General features: G+C 40.5%; 1 protein-coding gene across 4 annotated transcripts in view; it reads right to left on the reverse strand.

Moving 5' to 3' along the window:
• LOC137768221 (TRPM8 channel-associated factor 1) overlaps window positions 1-21,053 on the reverse strand; it is a 46,015-nt gene extending 24,962 nt beyond the window's left edge. Inside the window, exon 1 of one of the 4 annotated variants that reach the window (XM_068549602.1) lies at window positions 20,919-21,053. The gene's annotated coding sequence lies outside the window, so the exon portion shown is untranslated. Of the gene's footprint in view, window positions 1-2,696; window positions 2,830-4,804; window positions 4,946-20,918 lie in introns of those variants that run through there. The other 3 variants (XM_068549604.1, XM_068549605.1, XM_068549603.1) reach the window with 3 other exon arrangements.
• Window positions 21,054-26,311: the final 5,258 nt, after the last annotated feature.

Below are 26,311 nucleotides of genomic sequence, written 5' to 3' on the forward strand. Positions count from 1 at the left end.
TTGCAGGCATCATTATAAGTGCTTTACATACATTATTTAATCCTGACAATAAACCTATAAACCTGAGGTACGTACTATCACTATCCCAATTTTTTAAATGCGCAAGACCAAAAAACAAACAAAACAAAAAAACCTGATGGCCAGAGAACTTGTTACTTGCTTAAGTCACATAGGTGGTAAGTGGATCCTTCATTCAAACCCAGGAAATCTAGCACTGGAGTCCACGTTCTTAAGTACCAGAAATACATAAGCCTGTTACTAGGATTTTATATAAACAGAAAACTATGGAGGTCACATTTCAACAAGCTAACACTGACTGCATAGGAAAGGAAAAGGTGAAAAGTATTCTTTCTCTTTATATAAGCCTGCACAACAATCCTTTGAATTGTTGCATGTATTGCTATTACAATTAAAAATAGCACAGGTAATATAAATTCAATCAAGTAAACACATTAAATGATTGAATATATAAATGATCGGATTCATCAACTGATCCTATCTCACTCATTCTAAAATGTCTTCCTTCATCTCCCAAGTTGTGCATTTGTCCACCAATAAACGTGAATTCCTCCTCTGTGGAGGTTCCCTGAACTTTGTAGCCGGTTCTGTCCCCATTTTAACCAGCTATCAATGACTCCCACGCTCGATTTTTCAACCAAATGCTTCTTCTTTGTGCCCGAATCCCTGTTTGCCCTCCTAGCTTGGTGAGCGCAGATGGACATAGCCTGGGGGAATCTCTTATTTCTCCCCTTAAGTTCTTCATCCTTGGTTCTCCTTCTGTGGATCCTGCTTTCTCTCCCCAGGCCCGCTAACTACTGGAACCCAAGGCACTTCAGGAGTAGAAGGCACCTCAGGCACGACCTGTAACTCAGGGAGAGAGCTTTACAGATCCCTTTCCCCTTCCACAAAGAGGCCCCATGGTACCTAAACGGGGTCTCCCTTTAAGAGACATATCTAGAAGGGAAGAAGGTAGTGGGCCTGCCTTGGATATTGCACCACATCCTGCACTGTAGCTTGATTTGAAATCACCAAAGTAGAGTAAGTATCTGAGGTCAGGGGACGTGTTTTATATATCTGGATTCCCCACAAGAATGAAGAGGTGCTCCACGGATGGACGACTGAATCATGGATGTGGATGTAAGGGCAAACCTGGGATCGATTCTTCAGCATATAGCTATTCGGGCCTTGAAAAATGATCCATATCACAGACACCCAATCCTATAGGTCTTCTCGTCTTCATGCCTTTTTTTCCAGGAACGCTTTGTTTATTTTTCCTTATATGTCCAGTATCTTTTCCAATGTCCACCATCTTCTGTTAATAATAGCCAGAATTGGGGTGGGTTCATACCAGCCCAATCTTACTTATTTTTCACTTAAAGTGGTTTAATTCATACATTTAAAAGAATATGTAATGCACGTGGAAGAATATGGGTGGTAAAATAATAATAAAACGATTTAAAAATTAAACAAACTTCCATATACCAATCACCGAGCTTAAAAAACAGACCATTACTAACATCTTTGAAGGCCCTCTTGTGGCCCTCCAGAATCAATTCCTCCCCCCATCCCCATAAAAATAGGCATGATTCAGAACTTTGCTTTTTCTATTCCTCTAGTTTAATCTTAATGCGCTCCCTTCTTAATTCCTAAGTTCCCCCTGGGCTCTCTGTCTTTCTCTCACTCATATTTGCTCACTTCTCTCACTAGGTAAATCCCAGGAAAATAGCATAATGGAGGAGTATGAGCCCATGAGTGAGACCTGAGTTAAAAAAAAAAAAAAAAATCCAGGTGTTGCCTCTTACTAGCTGTTGATCATCGGCTTCAGAGCGTGTCCTATCAAATGGACAATGTGGGAGAGGGCCGGCCTTGACTCCGAGGGGCTGTCAGGACTAAGTTCTGGTGTGGGATCCCCCTCCCTCCTTTCCTCTCCAGGCCCTCACCAGGCCAGACTTTCCTCCCCAGGCCCAGAGCCAGTCTGCAAAGAGCATGTCGGTGACGTCAGAGGAGTGGAGAGGGGGCCGAGGTGGGGGGAAGCAGCAGAGGGAGGGGTGAGAGGAGGGAAGACAGCGGAAAAGCTCGCGTGCGTTGGCAGGGAATTCTCCAGGCCCGCTGGCACGGAGGTCTGGGTGGGTTGGAGGTACACAGACCATCGGCCCCTCTTAGACACACACACACATCCCCTAGTCTCCGTGGGGGCAATGCAAGTGGGCGAGGGATCTCAGTCCCAGAGAGTGTTTGCAAAGATCAAAGGGCAGTAGGACAGAAGTGATGCTCTATCACCAGCTCCCTGTGTGACCCTGAGCAAGCCCTGCCACCTCCCTGGGCTACAGTAGTCTCACCCGATAAAGCTGCGAATTAGATGCTGTTTCTCTAGGCCATGTTTGTGCGTAACTCGACAACACAAAGCAATTAAACAAACATCAGATGTTAGAACCCCACGAGGAAGAGCAATGCGGCAGGAGGGATGCAGAGCCAGAGAACAGAGAACAATCTCTCACGGGAAGGCGGACACAACAGCGCGGGATTGTGCCCCTATCTGGGAACCGGCAACCCTGCCGCTCGCCGGGGCCCGCAGGTCCGCCCGCGCCCCGCTCGCGCCCCCTCGGCCTCCGGCACCGCCCTCTCCCTACCCAAGCTCAGTCCACGGCCACCCGCCTCTGGTCCAACCTGCGGGGCATTCGGAGAGGGCCACTCACCAGGTCGCCCTGCAACTTCCAAGGCGGCAGCTGGGAGAAGGAGGGCTGGGGGCAGAGGGAGACGCAAGATTCTGCGGGGAAGGGGCGTCCCTGCAAGCGGCGCAGGGCGAGCGAGCTGGGCGGAGACGGAGCGTGGAGGGGGGGCGGGTTCCGGACTAGTCTCCTCCTCCCCGCTTCCTCCTGGGCGGGACCGCGACCCCGAGGGGCGGCGCTTGGCAGGGGACAGCACTTCTTTGTGTCGCCGGCCCTGTCGCCTTGGCATTGCGGTGGCCCCCATTCTGGCAGTGGGGACGGCCGTCTAATTAAAGACAAAACGTCTCTGACTAGTCATTAGTAAAGGAAATGGCTGAACAAACCATAGGACACAGTCTACAGAGCATTATTCAATTCTCATGAAGAGGTTAGATCTCCATTTCGTTGGAGGAATGTACTTGACATATTGCCTAGGGAAAAATAAAAATTGTAGAAGTTGTTGAATATGCTTTCATTTTTATAATAAAAAACATCCCTCCATATATTTGTATCATGGTGGTGAAAAGATAGCTACATCTCTACCCTACCTGCTAATATTGTTTAATTTGAGGAATAGCGCAGGGCAACTTTTATATAGCGCTGCATCGTTTGCACTGTTATTTGTGTTGTTTTGTAAATTAAAAATAAGAATATATTATATTTCAAGCAAACAATAGGTGGCTAAAATTTATTCTTCTGTGTACTTTTCAAATCCTCTTTCTTTCCTAAAGTCCTTTCTGAAGACCAGTTGACAGTTGCTCCTCCCTTCTCTGAATTGCAAGTTCCTACTTTGTGTGGTGACTTCACCTAGCTCAGGTGCTACGGTAGTATAATGTAGGATAATGGTTAGGAACTCAGACTGTCACCAGATAACCTGGATTCAGATCTTAGTGCTGTACTTTACGGGCTGAGTGACTTTGCACAAGTTACTTAATTCCTCTGTGCCTCGGCTTAAGCCTGGTGAGTGAATACAAAGTTCTTAGATCAATGTCTGGCATATACAGTAAGGCTGTATGACTGCTTGTTAAATAAATATTCCGGTCATCCTAAGATTTAATAAATATGCTTCAAGAAAATGCATACTTTTTCATCTTGATTAGGATTTTGGTCCAAATTCAAGTCATATTTCCTTTCTCCATCTCCCTTCAATCCCCTTTCCCCAAATTGAATCATATGAACAATATTCAATAGGAGCATGTGGGCAGGTGAGCTCACTGGCAGGGTTTACATAGAGGAAATGCCAGGAACAGTAATCAAGAGGACCTGAATTCAGGATCCTGCTCGGTGAAGGAGTGATGGCCAGGATGTCTTTTATCTTCTCCAGGGGTCAGGGTCCTCTGCTAAACAAAGAGGGCTGGTGACTTGCTTGCTAAGACCCTTTTGGGTCTGAAATGCCAAGACTAGTAGCACCAAGGTAAAACCCTGAAACACTGTTTCATGAAAAATTTAAAATTCAAAACAAAAATGCATATACTGCATACATAAAAATAAATAATAGAAGGACAAAAATATACATGGGAGGGATACAACCTAACTTACCTCTCAGGATGGTGGCATGAGACTTGGTGGGGAAAAGGTTTTAAATGTCAGATTTTGTTTCTTAAAAAGGAGGAGAGACACACACAGAGGGAGAGAGGGGGAGTGACATTGAGATAGAAAGAGGGAGCTGAAGGAAAGGTGATAAAATGTCAACATCTGATAGATCTGTTATATTATTTTCTGTACGTATCTGTAGCTTTGAAAGATTTTCTTGTGAAAAATGTTTAGAAAGGGCAAGAATGCATTAGACTTTTAATGGTTACCTTCCTGGAGGAGAAGAAATACAGAACTAAAGAAATAAAAGCCAGAGTGGTAGAAAAAAAAGCAGAGCCAGAAACAGACATGGAGAAACCGCAGGGAATCCTCTTTGAAAGACATCTGCCTCCTTAGGCCCAATTGGTCTCAGACCAAAAACCCGACCACTTTCTCAGTCCCGCTGGGCCCACTCCCCTGGGACCCCGGCCGCGTCCCTCCCTCTCCCAGCCCGGCCGCAGGGAACTCGGTTGGTGCTCCGTGGCCTGCTCTGGTCCCAGAAACCATCTTTGTACAAGACTCACCCGTAGTCCAGCAATAGCCACACCCGCTACTTCAAAGGGGGAAGGGACTCCTCTGCAGAGACGTGACACGGAGAGGGGGGCACACAGCCCGGGATTTGAAAATTGGTGGAGGTGGTGGTGGAAGCTGCGGGTAGAGGTGAGCAGCGGTGGGGGTGGGGGAGGGAGAAGGCGGCCGTCGCGGGAGCTGATTGGCTGACGCAGCGGTGGGGGCGGAGCCTGGCCGGCAGCCCCCAAACCGCAGAGGCCCCGCTTTGTGTCAGTTTCTGCGCGCAGATGCCCCCAGCAAATACAGGACGGCGAACCCCCGCCCCCGCCTCGGCATTGCGGCAGGGCAGTTTGCGGAAAAAGAAATTCGTGAGACTATTTACCAGCAATCGAGTTGGTGGATAGTGATAGTTCTTTATATAAAATAATACAACTATTTCCAAGGATGTGTTAAATCTATATATATTTGCCAGGAGTTTGGCTATATTTATATTTTTAATAAACATTTAACGTGGTAGTAAAACGGAGAGTTTGCATTTTTATGCAAATAAATCTAAAAATATTTTTATATGCTTATATAAGCACAAATTTTATGGAAGACATACATCAAACTATAAGAATCGGACAGTAAAGAGAAGATTACTTGTACTTTTTCTTCATACACCTCATTAACGTTTCAACGGTAATGTATATTATTTTGTGGTAAAAACAGATAAATTTAATCAACTAAGAATAGATAAAATATCCTTGCTCAAGCAGCCGGTAGTGACCCTTCTATAAATATGATTTCTCCCTGTGTATGGGTTTCTTGAATTTCGTTCCTAGTCCTGACTCATTTTAATCAAGAAAGAGTGGGATGCAACACTTGACTTTTGAGCCAGGATCTGGCTTTATGCCTGACCACGTACTGTCTTGAATCAGCTGTCTGCTCATCTAGCTTGGTGAGCTCAACATTAGAAACCAGGGTGACATATATACACTACCAAATGTAAAATAGATAGCTAGTGGGAAGCAGCCGCATAGCACAGGGAGATCAGCTCGGTGCTTTGTGACCACCTAGAGGGGTGGGATAGGGAGGGTGGGAGGGAGGGAGATGCAAGAGGGAAGAGATATGGGGACATATGTATATGTATAACTGATTCACTTTGTTATAAAGCAGAAACTAACACATCATTGTAAAGCAATTATACTCCAATAAAGATGTTTAAAAAAAAAAAAAAAAAAGAAAGAAACCAGGGTGAAAACCACAGCCCCTTTTTATGGCTGGCCCCAAAGGCCTACAAGATCTGTGGGACCTCTGTATACTGTCCTGTTTCCTCACCCCTCACCCATCACCAGCCTGGTCCCTATACGCTGGGTACCTAAGAAGATGTCCCCAGACCAAACTATCCTCAGGAAGAGACAATTTTAAAGCTTTCTCCCCTAGCACAAAACAGTGTCCAGGCTGGACCTTCCACAGGAATGTGGATTCAAGGTAAAGTGGGTAGGGTACCACACCTTGTACTACTTCAGGGTTTCATTACAACTCCCCAAACTAGAGTAAGCACAAGCCAAGAACTCTTTCATTCTTCTGCAGGTTCTCCACTTCATGTGGCCGTAAACAGGTGCTCCATGATGTCCAATTGATGGTTGAATGGACAAGACAGATGATTGTGGGGTGAGGAAAGCAATCCTAGGATCACTCCTCTATGAAACAAATAGGACCGTGACATAGAAAACTGACCAAATTACTAATTTTCTGTATTGTAAGTTTTCTCCTCATCTTCGTGCTCTTTTAATTTTCTCCCTTAAGTCTTTTGTTTTCTTTTCTATGTCTCCCAAAATTTCAACTGGTTCTATCCTCTCCTTCCCTGTTTCAGACTCCACACCTCACTAGCTCAATTATAAATCTTGTATCCTTTCTTATTTCTACTTCTCCTAGAGGTTCTGTTTTACTTTCCAGTTTCTGCCCTGAGTAATAGAGACTGCCATGAAATCCTGAAAGCACTGAAATAACTTTTGAGATATTAAGTTCTGTAGATACTCAGCAACATAGGAATGAATGAAGAAGTTATTAACAGTCCATACTACAAAATGTTACGCAGTTTTTAAAAAGATGAGCTCAAGTCAAACCTTGAGAAATGCTCTCAACGTATATTTTCAGTGAAAAATTAATGATCCTACTTTTGTGTGTTTCTGTTTATCTAACCGGAAAAATAAGGATATATTTGGCCACCTCAGGAAGTGGGAAGGGTTGACCAGTAATTTTTTCTTTAGATATTTTGTATTTTTAAAATGTTACAAAAATTATTTTGAAATAAAAAATAAGACTATTCAGTAATACCACTCTTAAGTATATACCCAACAGAAGTGCATACACACGTCACCAAAAGACATGTACTAGAATGTTCAAAGCAGCACTATCCTTAATAGTCTGGAAGCTACCCCAAAGCTACCCTCACTGCTTTCTCCTCCCTAGTGCCACCCCGGCACTACCTTCTTTAAACTACTTTTTATTTTTTGGCCGCGCCGAGGCATGTGGGATCTTATTCCCCCACCAGGGATGGAAGCTGCGCCCCCTGCATTGGAAGCACAGAGTCTTAACCACTGGACCGCCAGGGAAATCCCCTACTTTCTATTATAAGAGTCTTAAATGTTACTTTCAGACCCACAAATATTGAGAATTTATTATCAAAAGGTCTGCTTTAACAGAAATTCTAAAGGATACATCTCAAGAAGAAATAATCTTAGATAAATAATCTGAGATGTAAGACAACATGGTGAGAGACTTCCAATTCTGTCATTGAGAAAATACCTTGTTTAGAACAACGCTTCCACTAAAAACAGCAATAAAAGTTGGATAAAATGTAGGAAAGGGCTTCCCTGGTGGCGCAGTGGTTGAGAATCTGCCTGCCGATGCAGGGGACACGGGTTCGAGCCCTGGTCTGGGAAGATCCCACATGCCGCGGAGCAACTGGGCCCGTGAGCCACGACTGCTGAGCCTGCGCGTCTGGAGCCTGTGCTCCGCAACGGGAAGGGCCGCGATAGTGAGAGGCCCGCGCACCGCGATGAAGAGTGGCCCCCGCTTGCCACAACTAGAGAAAGCCCTCGCACAGAAACGAAGACCCAACACAGCAAAAATAAATAAATAAATAAATTTTTAAAAAAATGTAGGAAACGAGGGAAGACTTTGAAGAGCAAACAATATAAGCAGGATGAGAGAAGCTACAATCCTGAGGGAAGGAAAACACAGGACATGAACTGCACATTCACTGTGGCTTCTTCTTTTGGGGCATTTTCCAGTTCACAATGCAGGATAACTGAGGCCAAGCACGAAGTGTCAGCCTTACTGGTTCAAGATTACCAAACCAGTTAAAACTCAAAGGGGTGAAATTTCAGACAAGAAGAAACCTCAGAGAAGTGAATCTAAAAATCTATGTACAAATTCCCCTTAAGTCACTGGCTGACTCCTAAGCTATGCATGCACAGGGAGAGACCCAAAAAGCTTGCAGAAAATAACGGCTAAAATGCCAATCAATTGAGCAGTCATTTCAGTAGCTGTACTACTATGGAAATATGGAGGTCAAGTCCCACCAAAGTAACTGATTTTTATCAACACTATCTGCTTTCAGTTGAGACATGAGAAAAACCATGGCATATGAATAAGAGTAATGCCTGAGAAGTAAGGTCTATGCTCTTGGATAAAGGAAAAACCTGAAAAGGACCAGTTCTAGGAAAGCTTAAAGCTAATCTCTGATAGTATTAAAGTAATCTGCTGGTACTTTATCTGTCCCCCACCCCAGAAAAATCCTCTTTGATAAACAATAACATCAACCAGAACTTTCTGATTTTTCATTCATGACGTCCTGCATCCAATCAAAAATTTAGAAGGAGGCCAAAAATAAGGATGAATTATCAAGAACTCAAGAGAAACAACAAGAAATAGAAACAGACAAGTGGTTCAGACATTTGAGTTCTTAGACAGGGACTGATTTTAAAATAACTGTGATTAATGTGTTCAAAAATAAGAGAAATAGGCTGGAGAATTCCAGTATAGAATTAAAACATAAATGGAAATTTTAGAAATAAAACATAATCATTGAAATCAGGAATTCAATAGTTGGTTGTAATACCATATTAGACACAAGTGACCAAAGAATGATGAACTGCAACAAGAATCAGTAGAAAGTATCTAAAAATAACACACAGAGGAAAGAAAGGATGCATAAGGAGATGAAAGGATACAGTAAAACTATAATAAGAATTATGAGACATAGTAAAAAGTCTTGACATATGTGTAATTAGACTCCCAGAAGAAGAGGAGAGAGAGTGAAACAGAAGCAATATGCTAATAATTAATGACTGAAAATTCTCAAGAGAGGAAAAACATCAAAACTCAAATTTAAAGAAACCCCTCCTCATTCCCTAAGCAGAATAAATACAAAGAGAACTACACCTAGGCACATTATAGTCAAATGCTAAGAAACAAATTCAGAGAGGAAATCTGAAAGTCAGCGAGAAATAAAGGATACTTTCCATTTAGAGGAACAATAATACATCTGGCTTTTCAAAAGAAAATGATAGAAACCAGAACACAGTGGTATTGGTTAGAAAAAAAAAAAAAAAAAAGAAGACAATCTGCCAACCTAAAACTCTATGCACAACAAAAATATCCCTCAAAAAATGAAGGCAGGGGCTTCCCTGGTGGCGCAGTGGTTGAGAGTCTGCCTGCCAATGCAGGGAACACGGGTTCGAGCCCTGGTCTGGGAGGATCCCCCATGCCGCGGAGCAGCTGGGCCCGTGAGCCACAACTGCTGAGCCTGCGCGTCTGGAGCCTGTGCTCCGCAACGGGAGGGGCCGCGATAGTGGGAGGCCCGCGCACCGCGATGAAGAGTGGCCCCCACTCGCCACAGCTAGGGAGGGCCCTCGCACAGAAGCGAAGACCCAACACAGCTAAAAATAATAAATAAATAAATTTTAAAAAAAAATGAAGGCAAAATAAAGACAATTTTAGATAAACAAAGGCTGAGAGAATTTGCTAGCATTATAGTATAAAAAGCAGTACTTCAAAATTAAGAAAAATGATCCCAGATGGGAGTACATAACTATAGGAAGGAATTGAGAATACTGGAAAGAGTAAATACCTGGGCAAATATCAATATTGATATTTAAATAAACAAATACATCTTGTGGGATATAAAAGCATAATAAATATACAATAACAATAGCACAGCTGCAAGATGGGGGTTAATGAAGATAAACGGTTTTAAATTTATTGCATTGTTTGAACCTTACCCATACCCTGACACCAAAGTCAGACAAGGAGACTATAAGAAAGGAAATTACAGACCAACATCCCTGATGAATATAGATGCAAAAATCCTCAACAAAATATTACCAAAGTGAATTCAACAGTACATTAAAAGAATCATACACCATGATCAGGTGGGATTTATTCCAGGGATGCAAGGATGGTTCAACATCTGCAAATCAATAAATGCGCTACCACATTAACAAAATGAAGGATAAAATCATCTCAGCAGATGCAGAAAAAGCAATTGACAAAATACAACTCCCTTCCATGACAAAAAATTGTCAACAAATTGGATATAGAAGGAATGTACCTCAACATAATAAAGGCCACATATGGCAAGCCTACAGTTAACATCACACTCAAGAGTGAAGGTTGAAAGCTTCTCCTCTAGGATCAGGGACAAGATAAGGGGTCCCCCTTTCACTTTTTTTCAACAGAGTATTGGAAGTTCTAGGCAGAGCAATGAGGCAAGAAAAAAAAATGCCATCCAAAATGGAAAGAAAGAAGTTAAATTGTCTTTGTTTGCAGATATCTCTGTTTGCAGATGACTAACTTCTTTTCTTAAGCTTTTCTATGTATAAATTTGCAGAGACAATTCAACATTATTACTTCTTCCGATCCATGAACAGAATATCTTTTAATTTGTGTCTTCAGTTACTTTCATCAGTGTTTTATAGTTTTCAGTGTACAGGTCTTTTACCTTCTTGGTTAAATTGGTTCCTAAGTATTTATTGTTTTTGATGCTATTGTAAATGGGATTCTTTTTTTAAATTTCCCTTTCAGGAAATTGCTAAACTGCTGTTAGTGTATAGAAACACAACTGATTTTTGTAAGTTGACTTTATATCTTGTAACCATACATTCAACTGATCTCTGACAAATGTGCAAAGCACACACAATGGGGAAAGGATAGTGCCTTCAATAAATGGTGTTGGAGTAACTGGATATCCACACGCAGAAAAACGAAATTGAATTCTTCCCTCATACCATATACAAAAAGCAACTCAAAATGCATTAAATACTTAAACATAAGATCTGAAACTGTAGAGCTACTAGAAGAAAACACTGGAAAAAAGCTTAACATTGGGCTGGGAAATAAATTTTTGGATATGACCCCCAAAACACAGGCAATAAAAGCAAAAAAAAACAAGTGGGGCTATATCAAACTAAAGTGTCTGCACAGGGAAGGAAACAACAGAGTAAAGGGACAACCCACAGAATGGGAGAAAATATTTACAAACCATATATCCAATAAGGAGTTAATAATATCCAAAATATATGAGGAACTCAAACAACTCAATAGCAAGAAAACAAATAATCCAATTAAAAATAAGCAAAGGACCTGAATAGACATTTTGCAAAAGAAGATATTCAAATGACCAACAGGTATATGGGAAAGTACTCAAATCCACTAATCATCATGGAGATGCAAATCTAAACCACAAGATATCACTTCACACCTGTTAGAAGGGCTAATATCAAAAAGAGAAAAAATAACAAGTGTTGGTGAGGATGTGGAGAAAAGGAAACCCTTGCACATTGTTGATGTGAATGTAATTGGTACAGTCACTATAGAAAACAGTATAGAGATTCACCAAAAAATTAAAATTAGAACTACCATATTATCTAACAATCCTAGTTCTGGTTATATATTCAAAGGACATGAAATCAGTAACTGGAAATAATATCTGCACTGCCATGTTCATGGCAGCATTATTCACAGTAGCCAAGATATGGAAACAACCTAAGTGACTAACAAATGGATTAACGAATAAAGAAATTGTGGCATATATACACAATGGAATTTATTTAGCCATTAAAAAGAAGGAAATCCTGCCATTTGTGACAATATGGATGAACCTCGAGGCATTATGCTAAGTTTTGAAATAATTCAGAAAAAGAAAGACAAATACTGTACAACTTCACTTATATGTGGAATCTAAAAAAGTTGAACTTACAGAAGCAGAGAGTAGCATGGTCGTTACTAGGAGTTGGCGAGAGGCTGGAAATGGGGAAATATTGAGCAAAGGTTGCAAAGTTTCAGATATGCAGGCTGAATAAGTTCTGGAGCGCTAATGTATAGCACAATGACTGTAGTTAACAATATTGTATTATATACTTCAAATTTGCAAAGATAGTATATCTCAATTGTTCTCACCAAAAAACGGTAAACTATGCAAGGTGATCAATATGTTAATTAGCTTGATTGTGGTAATCATTTCACAATGTATACATATATCTAAACATCACATTGTACACCTTAGATATATGCAAGTTTTATTTCTCAATTATACTTCAATGAGTTAAGTGTGCTATCTACTAGAATTACTGCTAAGACATTTGACCTAAAACATTAGAACATGTAACTTCCAAATAAGAGAAGGAGTAAAATGGGGAATAAAAGAGAAAAAAGAAAGAGTGGTTAGGAATGAAAGAGACAGATAAAGCAGAAAAAATTAAAAGCAAATATAAGATGGTAAAAATAAATCCAATTGTATTACTAATCACAGTAAATATAACTGGATTAAATTATTCATTGATAAGTTATAAATTGTCTAACAAAAATTTTAAAAACCTAGGATTTAAAAAAATACACATACGTTTACGACATATATGCTTTTTTATGTATCGGTATCTCATTGTGGTTTTTATTTCTTTATTTTTTAAATTTTTATTTTACATTGGACTATAGTTGATTTACAGTGTTGTGGTTTTTATTTCTTTATTTTTTAAATTTTTATTTTACATTGGACTATAGTTGATTTACAGTGTTGTGTTAGTTTCAGGTGTACAGCTAAGTGATTCAGTTATACATATATATATATACACCTATTCTTTTTCAAATTCTTCTCCCATTTAGGTTATTACAGAATATTGAGTAGAGTTCCCTGTGCTATACAGTAGGTCCTTGTTGCTTATCTATTTAAAAAACAGTAGTGTGTATATGTCAATCCCAAACTCCCAATCTATCCCTCCCCACAACCTTTCCCCATAAATTTGTTTTCTGTGAGTCTGTTCTGTTTTGTAAATATTTTCATTTGTATCTTTTTTTTTTAGATTCCACATATAAGCAATATCACAAGATATTTGTCTTTCTGTCTGACTTACTTCACTTAGTATGATAATCTCCATGTCCATCCATGTTGCTGCAAATGGCATTATTTCATTCTTTTTAATGGCTGAGTAATATTCAATTGTATATGTGTACTACATCTTCTCCATCCATTCGTCTGTCGATGGACACCTAGGTTGCTTCCATGTCTTGGCTATTGTGAACAGTGCTGCAATGAACACTGGGGTGCATGTATCCTTTCAAACCATGGTTTTCTCCGGATATATGCAAAAGGAGTGAGATTACTGGATCATATGGTACTGTATTTTTAGTTTTTTTTTTTTTAACTTTTTGGGTTTATTTATTTATTTATTTATTTATTTATGGCCATGTTGAGTCTTCGTTTCTGCGCGAGGGCTTTCTCTAGTTATGGCAAGCGGGGGCCACTCTTCATCGCGGTGCGCGGGCCTCTCATTATCGCGGCCTCTCTTGTTGCAGAGCACAGGCTCCAGACGCACAGGCTCAGTAATTGTGGCTCACGGGCCTAGCTGCTCCGTGGCGTGTGGGATCTTCCCAGACCAGGGCTCGAACCCGTGTCCCCTGCATTGGCAGGCAGATTCTCAACCACTGCGCCACCAGGGAAGCCCTATTTTTAGTTTTTTAAGGAATTTCCATACTGTTCTCCATAGTGCCTATACCAATTTACATTCCCACCAACAGCGTAGAAGGGTTCTCTTTTCTCCACACCCTCTCCAGCATTTATTGTTTCTAGACTTTTTGATGATGGCCATTCTGACTGGTGTGAGGTGATATCTCATTGTAGTTTTGATTTGCATTTCTCTAATAATCAGTGATGTTGAGCATCTTCACGTGCCTGTTGGCCATCTGTATGTCTTGTTTGGAGAAATGTCTATTTAGGTCTTCTGCCCATTTTTTGATTGGGTTGTTTGTTTTTTGGTATTAAGCTGTGTGAGCTGTCTGTAAATTATGGAGATTAATCTCTTTTCGGTAGCATCGTTTGCAAATATCTTCTCCCATTCTGTGGATTGTCTTTTCATTTTGTTTATGGTTTCTTTTGCTGTGTAAAAAGCTTTTGAGTTTTATTAGGTCCCATTTGCTTATTTTTGTTTTTATTTCCATTACTCTAGGAAACGGATCGAAAAAGATCTGTGATTTATGTCAGAGAGTGTTCTGCCTACATTTTCCACTAAGAGTTTTATAGTATCTGCTCTTAAATTTAGGTCTTTAATCCATTTTGAGTTTATTTTTGTGTATGGTCTTAGAGAATTTTCTAATTTCATTCTTTCACACGTAGCTGTCCAGTTTTCCCGGCACCATTTATTGAAGGGACTGTCTTTTCTCCATTGTATAGTCTTCCTTCCTTTGTCATAGATTAATTGACCATAGATGCATGGGTTTATTTCTGGGCTTTCTATCCTGTTCCATTGATCTATATTTCTGTTTTTGTGAAGTACCACACTGTTTTGATGACTGTAGCTTTGTATTGTAGCCTGAAGTCAGGGAGCCTGATTCTTCCAGCTCTGTTTTTCTTTCTTAAGATTGCTTTGGCTATTCAGGGTCTTTTCTGTTTCCATTCAAATTAAAAATTTTTTGTTCTAGTTCTGTGAAAAATGCCATTGGTAATTTGATAGGGATTGCATTGAATCTGTAGATTGCCTTGGGTAATATAGTCATTTTGACAATATTGATTCTTCCAATCCAAGAACATGGTATATCTTTTCATCTGTTTGTGTTAGCGTCAATTTCTTTCATCAGGGTCTTATAGTTTTTAGAGTACAGGTCTCTTGCCTCCTTAGGTAGGTTTATCCCTAGGTATTTTATTCTTTTTGATGAGATGGTAAATGGGATTGTTTCTTTAATTTCTCTTTCTGGTCTTTCATTGTTAGTGTATAGAAATGGAACAGATTTCTGTATATTAATTTTGTATCCTGCAACTTTACCAAATTCATTGATGAGCTCTAATAGTTTTCTGGTAACTTCTTTAGGATTTTCTAGGTATAGTATCATGTCATCTGCAAACAGTGACAGTTTTACTTCTTCTTTTCAAATTTGGATTCCTTTTATTTCTTTTTCTTCTCTGATTGCTGTGGCTAGGACTTCCAAAACTATGTTGAGTAAAAGTGGTGAGGGTGGACATCCTTGCCTGGTTTCTGATCTTAGAGGAAATGCTTTCAGCTTTTCACTGCTGAGTATGATGTTGGCTGTAGGTTTGTCATATATGGGCTTTATTATGTTGAGGTATGTTCCCTCTATGCCCACTTTCTGGAGAGTTTTCATCATAAATTGGTGTTGAATTTTGTCAAAAGCTTTTGGCAAATTCTATCAAACATTTAAAGAAGAGTTAACACCTATCCTTCTGAAACTCTTCCAAAAAATTACAGAGGAAGGAACACTCCTAAACTCATTCTATGAGGCCACCATTACCCTGATACCAAAACCAGACAAAGGTGCCACAAAAAAAAAAGAAAATTATTTACAGGCCAATATCACTGATGAACATAGATGTAAAAATCCTCAACAAAATACTAGCAGATCAAATCCAAGAATACATTAAAAGGATAATACACCATGATCAAGTGGGATTTATCCCAGGGATGCAATGATTTTTCAATATTCACAAATCAATCAGTGTGATACACCACATTTACAAATTGAAGAATAAAAACCATATGATCATCTCAATAGATGCAGAAAAGCTTTTGACAAAATTCGACATATATATTTAAAACATAGATTTAGAAAGATTTAAAGTGAAAGGATGAAAGAATGATAAATGAGGTAAACACCAATCAAGAAACTCTTGATTTGATGATATATGAACAAATTAAGAATTCAAAACAAAAGCATTAATATTTTATTTTATTTTAGCCATAATATTTTATATCCCTACATTACGATAAAATTTTCAATTTATTCCAATTCCCTAATAACATTGCCTCAAAATATATAAAGTAAAAATAAACAGATCTACAATGAGAAATTTTAAAATTCACCATCATAGTGAGAGATTTTAATGTATCTATTTTTGTATTGATAATTTAAGCTGATAAAATTGGTGAAGATATGGCAGCTCTGGATTGCATAATTCACACACTTGTTTTAAAGGTATATACAGGACATTATATAATTAGAGACTACACATTATTTTCAAGCACACAAATAAAACTGACAATGTGCTAGGATATAAAGCTAGATTCAATAATCCAAAGGAATTGGTATCATAATTCTCTGAATTAATTATAAATTAGCTAGGCAACATTTATTAGAAGATAATAAAATATTCTTTATGGAGTGACTGGAAATTAAAATACATATTTCTTAAAATTTCATGGCTCAAAGAAGAAACCATAATAGAAATGATAAATATTTAAAGTATGACAGCAAAATATTCATATCAAATCTTGTGAGATAAAGCTAAAGAGCAGTGACACAAATTTATAGGCTGAAGAGTTTATGTAAGAATGATAGCTCAAAATTAATGAGTTAAGCATATACCTTAAGAGCTTAGAAAAGAAATAACAGAAAAATTCTAAGAAAGCAGAAAGAAGTAATAAAATAAATAATAATGAAGAAAACAAACAGTTTGTGTGTGTGTGTGTGTGTCAAAGAGCTAACAAAGTAGTCCAAGTTCTGGCAAAATTAATCAAACCAAAAAGAGAAAGAAAATATACACACATTAGTAATGAAAAGGGGGCCATAATAATAGAAAATATTTAAACAGATAATGAGAGAATATTGTGAACAAGTTTGTTCCATTAATTTTGGTTAAATATCTTGGAAAATGCAATTTATGAAAACTGATTCCATAAGAAAACCTAAATAGTCCTATAATCTTTAAAGTAATTGGACCAACAAGTTTAATATCCTCTGACAAACTAAACTCTAAACCCTGAGTGTTTTGCTGGTGATTTGAAGTAATATTCGACCAGATAATTCCAATCTTGCACAGATTCTTCCAGAGAATAGCAACAGTGAGAATACTACTCATCTTATTTTATGAAATGATATTAATGACAGATAAAGTTAGTACCATAAAGAATATTTACAGGCCAATCTTAATTCACATATATAGATACAAATATTTAATGCTTATCCTTATATCTATATCTAAAAGTTATTAGATATTTATCATAGAGAATTTATTCCAGGAATGTAAAATTGATTTAATATTACTTTGAATAAAACAAACTTCACCACATTAACATACTTAAAGAAAAAAATCATATGAGAAAATCAATAGCTATAGGAGAAGCATTCAATGAAACAGTTACTCATAATAAAAGTGCTTAGCAAAAGAAGAACTGAAATTTCTTATCATGGGACAAAGCATTTACAAAATAACCATCATGAATGCAATATTTAAAGTTGATATAGTGCAATCTTTTTCTCTATTATCTTAAGAATAAAATAAGACAGCCCTCCCTACTTTTATTTAACATTATGCTGGGGTTCCTAGCCAATGCAGTAAGACAGGAAAAAGAAATTAAAAGTATAAGGATTAGAAAGGAAGAAACAAAACTGTCATTATTTTCAGATGATATAACTGCCTTTTTAGCAAATCTGACTCTATAGGTAATTTAGAATTATTAATAGAGGTTATCAAGTTTGATAAAAATCAATATATAAAAGGCAATTGGATTTCTATACACCAGCAACAAACAATAAGCTACAAAATGTAATTTTTATAAAAGAAAACATTTACAATAGCAATAAGAATATAATGTACTTAGAAATAAAGTCAACAGAAACGAGCAAAAGGAAAACAATGAAAGATATTATAAAACATTACAAAACATTAAAAAATATTAATGGTAAGCTAAATAAATGGCATTATATACCAAGTTCTTAGATGGAAAAATTCACCTTGAAGAGAACATTTCTCCCAAAATTGAAACATAGAATTAATTCAGTATCAATAAAAATTCCAGCAAGTTTGTTTCTTTGCTTGTTTGTTTCCTGTTTTGAAGAACTTGACAAGTTTATTTAAATATTTATATGGAATATCAAAGGTCCAAGAATTGCTAAAAAAACTCTTGAATTAGAATGAAGAGGTGGGAGAATCTTTCCTACCAGATTTAAAGACTTATTATAAAACTATAGTAGTTAAAAACAATTTTGTATTGATGTAGAGTTAGACAAATAGATAATCAGAGAGAGTAGGGAGCTTAAAACAAATTCATGCATATATGAAAAACTTGATTCATGCAGATCACTGGTGCTGGGACAGTTGATTATTCATGTGGAGTAAACAGTATAACAGAAACTTCCAGGTGGATTAAGACATTGCCAAATACAAAACTTTAAAAACTTTTAAAGGAAAGTATAGTAAAATTGAAATTAAAATTCAAAACTTAATTCATTGGCAGAGATAGGCAGACATACGGAGAAAGAAAAGCTAAGCACCAAACTGAAAGCAGATATTTGCAGCATATATGGTTAACTAGGGATTGATTAGCATCCGGATTATGTAAAGAAAGCATTCCAATAGACAATAAGAAAAATACAAACAACCCAATATGAAAATGAATGAGAGGAAGCAGAATTTCTTAGAGAGAAAGGAAAATAGCTCATCATTATATGAAAATACGGTCAGTTTCATTAGTTATCAGAGAAATGTTAATCAAAATCAAAACTGAATGCTATTTCATGCCTGCTAGACTGGCTAAAAATGAAGTTTGATAATACCAAATTGTGACAGGTATATGTAGAAACAGGAACTCCCATCTGTTGCTGGAGAGAGCGCAAACTGGCTCAACACTTTGGAAACAGTTTAGCAATAACCTAAGAAAGTTGAACATACACAAATCTTAAAACCCAGTATTCTACACCTAGGTGTACCCTCCAAGGAACCAGAGTGAATGGGTGCACGTGAACCAGAGGGCATGTACAAGATAGTTAGAGGACATTATTTGTTAATATCCCCAGTAGTAGGCAGCCTTTAAAATGGCCCCCAATAATCGCTGCCTCCAGATATTCATGGTCTTGTTTAACACCCTCCCTTTGAGTGTGGACTGAACTAGTGACTCACTTCTAATGAACAGAAGACGGCAAAAATGATGGGATGTCACTTTTGAGATCAGGTTACAAAAAGTCTCTGGCTTTTGTCTTTCTCCGTCTCTGGAAGCCTTCACTCTGGTGGAAGCAAGCTGCCATGCTGACCCTATACAGAGGCCCATATGACAAAGAAGTGATGTGTCCAACCAAAGCCAGTGAGGCCAAGAGGCCTGCCAACAGTCATGTGAGTGAGCCTTAAAGGGGTTCCCTCCACCCAGCCTTGAAATGACTGTAGCCCTAGCCAATACCTTGCTTAGAGCCTGAGAAAGACACTGAGTCAGACTCCCAGCAAAGCTCCTCCTGGATTCTTGACCCACTGAAACTGTGAGACAACAGGCTTTTTGTTTGTCTGTTTTGTTTTAAAGCTGCTAAGTGTTGGGGTAATTTGTTACACAGCAATAGATAACTAATATAAACCCCAAAGGAGCAACAACCAACAAATGTAGAATGAATGAATTATAGTAGACTCAAGCCATAAACAGTGAAAATGAAGGACTCATCAACTGGTGTGAACCTCAAAAACTTAAGAATACGTATGGTACAATGCCATTAATACGAAAGTAAAAAATAGGGAAAGCCAACACATATATATGTTTTTGGAACATACACACAAATGGTAAAATTATAAAGGAAAGCAAAGGGATGATTAATACAAAAAATCAGGATAGATGTTATCTCTCAGGGAAGGGAGAAGGATAGGCATGACCTAGGATACAAAGGGGCTTCTAGGGTACTGCTATGTCCTATTTCTTGACCTAGGAGATGGTCAGGCACTCACTTTATTATCGTATATACCTTTCATTAATAAATTTTTAAAAAATCAAAGAAAAAAAGAAAGCAAAGTATTGAAGTGAAGTCAATTCACAAATAAATATTTTGGGGTACAGAAGGATGGATAGATGGATGGATGGTCAGCTAGACATATGCTCTGTCTTTTGTCTAGTTAGACTTGCACTTCCTCCAAGAAGTTTCCATGATTATCTGATTCGTAAATTCTTTTCTCCTATGCGTAAGGCCTTCTCCCTCCATTTCAGGTTGAACCAAGTCAGGGGCCAGCTCGGGTCTGTTTACCTGGGAACTGTTCAATCCAACCCTGACTGCCTCAGGCCAAAGGCACTGCAGACTAAAGAGTCCGCCCGACTCCCCGCACCCACTCTCCCGCACCTTGCCCCTCACCCCCCCACCGCAGACACACTCAGAGCCTGAGGGCGCGTAGAGCACTTGGGGAGGAAAGCACTTGCACCTTGCGGGCTCTGCAGAAGCAAGCCACCCCCAAAGAATTCAAGAGCAAGTCCCTGGGAGGTGAAATGACATCGCCTCCACGGTTCCTTTCAGCTGAAATCTCGACGGCTCCCTGCGGAGCGCAAAAAAGCACAAGAAAACAGGGGGTCCCGCGCCTCCAGACCAGCAAGGGTGAGTAACAACGAAGCAAGAAGGGAACAGAGATGGAGCTGCAGGCAGACACCAGACAAGGAGCCGAGAAGTAAACAGCAAGCAATCCTCGGTGGCACTCACCTGCTGCCTCCCCTTGGGTACCGCAGAGGCCCCACGGCAGCCCTCACGCCTCCCGGGCCCCACACAAACGCACGTCCCGGGCATCCGCATCGCCCACGTCGCCCGTCTCCCCGCCCGGCCACCCGCGCTCCGGACTGTGGCCTGTGTCACCGCCAGGCCTCTCCGGTCCAGAACCCATCGCGGGCCCACACTCACCCTTAGCCCAGCTATTCCCTGCAGCGCGGGTTGGGGGCAGAGAACACCGGCTAGGAGGGGGCGGCGGCGGTTCCCAAAGGGCAGGAGCTCCTCAGGCGAAAACGAACTGGGCCGCTGACTGAGGACTGGGACGTAGAAAGGACGGGGTGGGGAGCCTAAGAGGGGGGCGGTCCCGGGATCTGATTGGTGGCCGCGGTGGTGGGGGCGGAGCCTGGCCGGCCACCCCAATCGCAGAGGCCCCGCTTTGTGTCAGTTTTTGCACGCAGATGCAGCCTTAAATTCAGGATGCAAACCCCAGCCCCTGCGCTGGGAGTGCAGCAGGGCAATTTGTCGAAAAAGAAATCCGTCAGACTATGAACAAGTGAGCGGTTGAAAATAATAATATATTTTCATATAGTATAATGCAAAATTATTTCCAAGGACGAGTTAAGTCTATGGGTCCTAGACGTATTTTTAATTAAAAGAATGAAGTTGCCTTAAAATGGAGGGTATGGTTACGTGCTTATATAAAAAGAAAACAATCTCACGGTGCTTATATAGGGCGAAGGGCTAAGAATGAAGAAGTTGGCTATTGATACTTATCTTCATAACCACTGAATTTTTAAAAAATATCACATGTATTGTTTTATAAACCAAGTAAAACAGGAAGGTGTTAAAATTTTTTTCTGACCAACAAATAGGTGACAGATACTGGGCATGAGGGAGAGATAGAAAGGTGTAGCTGTTGAAAGCCTGAACTCTGAAGCCACTGCCACATCTTCTACTTACCAGCTGGGGAGTGCATTCCTTTCCTATGGGTGCCGTAACAAATGACCACGAACTTCGTGCCTTGAAACAACACATTTGCTATCTTGCAGCTCTGTAGGTCAGAAGTCCAGCGAGTGAGCATCTCACTGGGTACATCAGGGTGTAGGCAGGGCTCCCAGCTCCTTCCGGAGGCTCTAGGGGAGAATCTATTTCCTTGCCTTTTCCAGCTTCAAGAGGCTGCCCAAATTCTTTGGCTTGGGCCCCTTGCTCCATCTTCAAAGCCAACAATCTCATCCCTTGGATCTCTGTTTCTGTCATCACATCCCATTCTCTGCTTCTCCTCTTTCATTTGTTTCTGAGTGAGTTTGACCTGTTCCTTTGTGTCCTGGACCCAGCAGGCATCCCTCAGTTCTAAATCTACTGCCCTTTTTATGCTCATTTCCTTCGGTCTTTCTGTTCATCTTCTCCCTTTTACGTTGTTCATCTTTGTCCCCCAGATAATTTAGTTTTTTACGGGTAGGAAGTGTTGTGGGTAGAACATCTTATCACCAGAACACTTGCGTTGTTCTACTGCTGCTGAAAAGTCTGCTGCTTCTCAGAGTTGTTGACATACATGTGACATGTGTGAGAAGGACGTTCTAAACTCCCAGGGGCTGTCAGGTAACTTCCCAGTCTTCGTGGGCTCCTCTCTCCCTCGTTTCCTCTTCAGGCCCTCCCCAAGGCCAGACTTTCCTCCCCAGGCCCAGAGCCAGTCTGCAAAGAGCATGTCGGTGACGTCAGAGGAGGAAGGGCGAGGGGCCTGTGGGTGGGGGGAGGCAGCAGTGGGAGGAGAGGAGCTGAGCAGAACTGCCTGGTCCCCACTGGCAGGGAATTTGCTGGCTGAAGTCCACGTAGTCTGCTTGTGTTTGCAGGCTGGAGGAGGTTCACAGGCTGCACTGGCCTTGTCTCCTGCCAGCCCCCAAAACACACACACACACACACACACACACACACACACACACACACACACACACACTCACAGCAAAGCCTAAAGGACTGGGCCAGTGATCTTGGCCTCAGGGATTTTGTACTGAAACCACTGGAGCCTAATTAGACATCTGAATGTCCAGGGCGTGCTGCATCTCCACCTGTGTGCACCCTTTCTGCTGCCTGTGTTTCAGTATTCCTTTTTTGATAAAGGTGGAGACTGGAGGAGATGTTTTAGCTCTGAAACTCTGTGACCAGTTGCACAGCAAAAACAACCCTAGCTGAAAATGGTGAGCTCTGCTGCTGTGTCTGGGAAGAGAGTGTGGGCAGGCAGGCATGTACTTGCCTTCTGACTGTCAGTTTTTGAGAGGAGGAGGGATATGGCAAGAGAGAAATGCAGCTGTCTTGGCAGAGAGAACGAGAAAGAGAGAAAGCTCAAGGCCAAGGAACCCAGGTCTTTTAGCAACACTCAGTCTGCAATCCCTCAACAGCCATCTGCATCCACTGGGTCCCCCAGGATGCCCCACTCAACTGCACAAACATTGGCTTTTCCCTTCACCTTCAAAGGACTTTGTAGTCAGAAACTACCCCTCTGTGCCTGGGTTGCCGGGTTGCTCACTTCTGGAAACCTCTGAGAAGTGAACCCCGTTGTCTGCCCTCCGATCCCAGGTCAGGCCTGGTAGGGTAGTTCTGAGGGAGATCAGACTTTGCAGGGAAGTGTGGGGACTCACGACATGCCGGGGTTTCGAGTAAAGGAGGCATGGGAGAAGGGAGCAGAGGTTGTGCTATGAACGCAAAGGCTGACCCTCCCCTGAGTAAGAGGGAATTCTTCCTGCCTTCAAACTGGGATGTGGCCTTTTGTCCTGCCTGCAAACTCCAGCTGAACCATGGGCTCTTCCTGAGTGTTGTGCCTATTGACCTTCAGACTGGAGTTACACCCTCCACTTTCCTGGGCCTGCAGCTTGCAGACTCACCCTGCAGATTTTGAGACTTGCCAGCCTCCATAATTGTGGGAGCCAATTCCTGATAATATCAATAAATCTCTCCCTATCTATCTATCTATCTATCTATCTATGTATCTATTCATCCATCTATCCTGTTGGTTCTGTTTCTCTGGAGAACTCTGACTAATGCGGCCCCCACCTTCTCCTGGGTTATTCATTTGGAACTTGCTGACCAGCACTATGTGCACCCGCCGTGCCCCCCGCACTGCTCCCAGCCTCTACATGGCTCTGCTGCTGGTCACTCCTGTTAACTCCTGAATACAAGCCCCTCACAGGGGCTCCTCTTTATTCACAGAAGCGAAGGGTGAACTCAGGACAGGCCTTACTCCATGTGTTTCCTCGTGCTTTTTTTCTCCTCACCACCCGTTAGAGATCTATGTTGTATAGCAAACGGACTTCCATTGTGGAGGGGGGAGATTTCAGTACACTGATTGTAACTCTTCACCCTAGTCTGGGATAAAACCCCAAGGGAATCTGCTACAGGAGAGTCTTTATGGTTGCTTCCTTCTCTCCCCATTTTTTTCCTCATCTCCTCATACGTCCCTCCCTATGGACTTTTATAGGGACTAAAATAGATGTTTAAAATGGAATTATTACAAACACCAACGCAAAGAAGAAAATTTTTAAAGCTCAAGCTTGGAATATTTTGTGTTTGGAAATCAAGTTTGCTCAGTCTTAAGTAGGAAATTCACTGAGAAATAAATATAATCAAATTAGGAACAGTGGGAGGATGGGAGAAAACTGGAGGAAGACTGATTAAGCTGGAGAATTTTTTTTAAAAAGAAAGGTTAAATGCTATCTCTTTTTTTTTTAGGATAATGACTTCCTCATTTTTATGAAAGCAATAAATGCATAAATAGATGGGAAAAAAGGAAAAACATAAAGAGGATCATACTGTGCATACTATTTTTAATTTAAAAGGTATCTGTCTTAGATAGTTTGGGCTGTTATAACAAAAATATAGACTGGGTGAATTAAACAAGAAATATTTCTCACAGTACTGGAGGCTGGGAAATCCAAGATCAAGTTGCCAGCAGATTTGGTGTCTGGCAAGAACCCTATTCCTGGTTCATAGATGGTGTCTTCTTGATGTTCTCACATGGCAGAGAAAGAGAGCTCAGATTTCTTCATCCCCTTCCTAGAGCACTAATCCCATTTTTGAGGGCTTCAACCTCATAACCTAATGACCTCCATCACATTAGGGTTTAAGATTTCAACATATGAATTCTGGGGGACACGTTCATTCCATAACAGTATTACTTTTAAGCTAACTTGAATTCAACAAAGAAGATGAAGAATTGCTCAGGTAAATGTTTCTCTACAACAAGAACATCTGAAATAATGTTAAGTGTTCTGCACCAGGGTTTTCTCCACTGGGCTGGGTGCGTCCTCTACTCATGGCATGATACTTTTGAACGCTGGGAAGCCATGAGTGCTGCAGGTTTCCCTGTTCTCTGACAAGACCATGATGGAGGTAGAAAGAAGTTTCTACACCTGAAAGATTGTACTCTGACTTTTTCCAGGGCTACTCACCATGTCATTCCACTGTCTCAGGACTGGATGATAGCAGTGAGAATTCTTAGCATTTTATACACTCACCTTCTTCCCTCAGTACAATTTCTCAGCCTCTGCTGGGGCTGTTAGCAACATGAGTGAGGGTAGTGTTTAAACATTATTCCAGGATGAACCAAAATCTAATTTTTTGTAGAGGCAGAATCTGGAAGCTGGCTTCAAATACCCATTTTTATATAAGACATGGCTAGAAGAGAGCCTGGTATATAGCAAGGGCCATGCATTTATTATTAAATTATATTCACTTTCAGAAGTTTATGAAATGAGGTTGTGCCCCCATTCCTTCTTGTACTGATAAGAAATATTTCTTTTGCGCTTTTACACCTTTCTTTAAATTAATTTCATTACATATTGATGGAAGGGAATTTTGTGATCTGGCCTCCTTCTGCCATCTTTACTTGGAAATTCCTACAGCTGCCATCTAACAGAAGTAAGCATTTATGCTAAGCAACACGTTTCTGGAAGGATTTCATCTATTTTCTTTTATAGAATTCTCAAGTGATCACACTTTTTACATTAACTTAAAAAAGTTTTATGGGTCATTTTTCTCCTAGTCTCTCAAATAAATAGTCTCTCTACCCTAAATCTGCAGTCTCTTTCTTTTGCTCTCTGTCTGTCTGTCTCTCTTTAAATTCCATTTAGAAATTCAAATAAGGTGTTTTGAAGAAAGAAAAAAAAATAACCTAACATCCTTCTAAGGGAAGAAAAACAATCTATTTTAAAACAGGATCCAAAAAAAAAAAAAAACGTCTTGACACTTTTTTTGGTCCAGGCTCAGGCTGGGACACTCTTGGGGAGACACTCTGAGACATTCCTTGGCTTATAGAAGTTACTGATGATGGCACTACCGGAGCCTGGGGGCATGGGAGACTCCAAATCCACTCATTTTCCTCTAGCTAGCTTCTTCCCAGGCCCCCATTCCCTCAGATTCAGGGCCTGGATTTTAGGCATGTGACCCTGGGCAAGTCAGATTTAGGCTGGCCATTCCTGGGGGAAGCTCCTAGATCCCGAAGACACTAGGGGTCTGCCTCAACAGAGCTTGGGGCAGGGGAAGCCTCCCAACTCATCCATCCATCTTGAGCCAGCCAGCTGCTCTACCCTCAT

The sequence above is a fragment of the Eschrichtius robustus genome, chromosome 8, assembly GCF_028021215.1.
Source record: "Eschrichtius robustus isolate mEscRob2 chromosome 8, mEscRob2.pri, whole genome shotgun sequence".
Taxonomy (NCBI): domain Eukaryota; kingdom Metazoa; phylum Chordata; class Mammalia; order Artiodactyla; family Eschrichtiidae; genus Eschrichtius; species Eschrichtius robustus.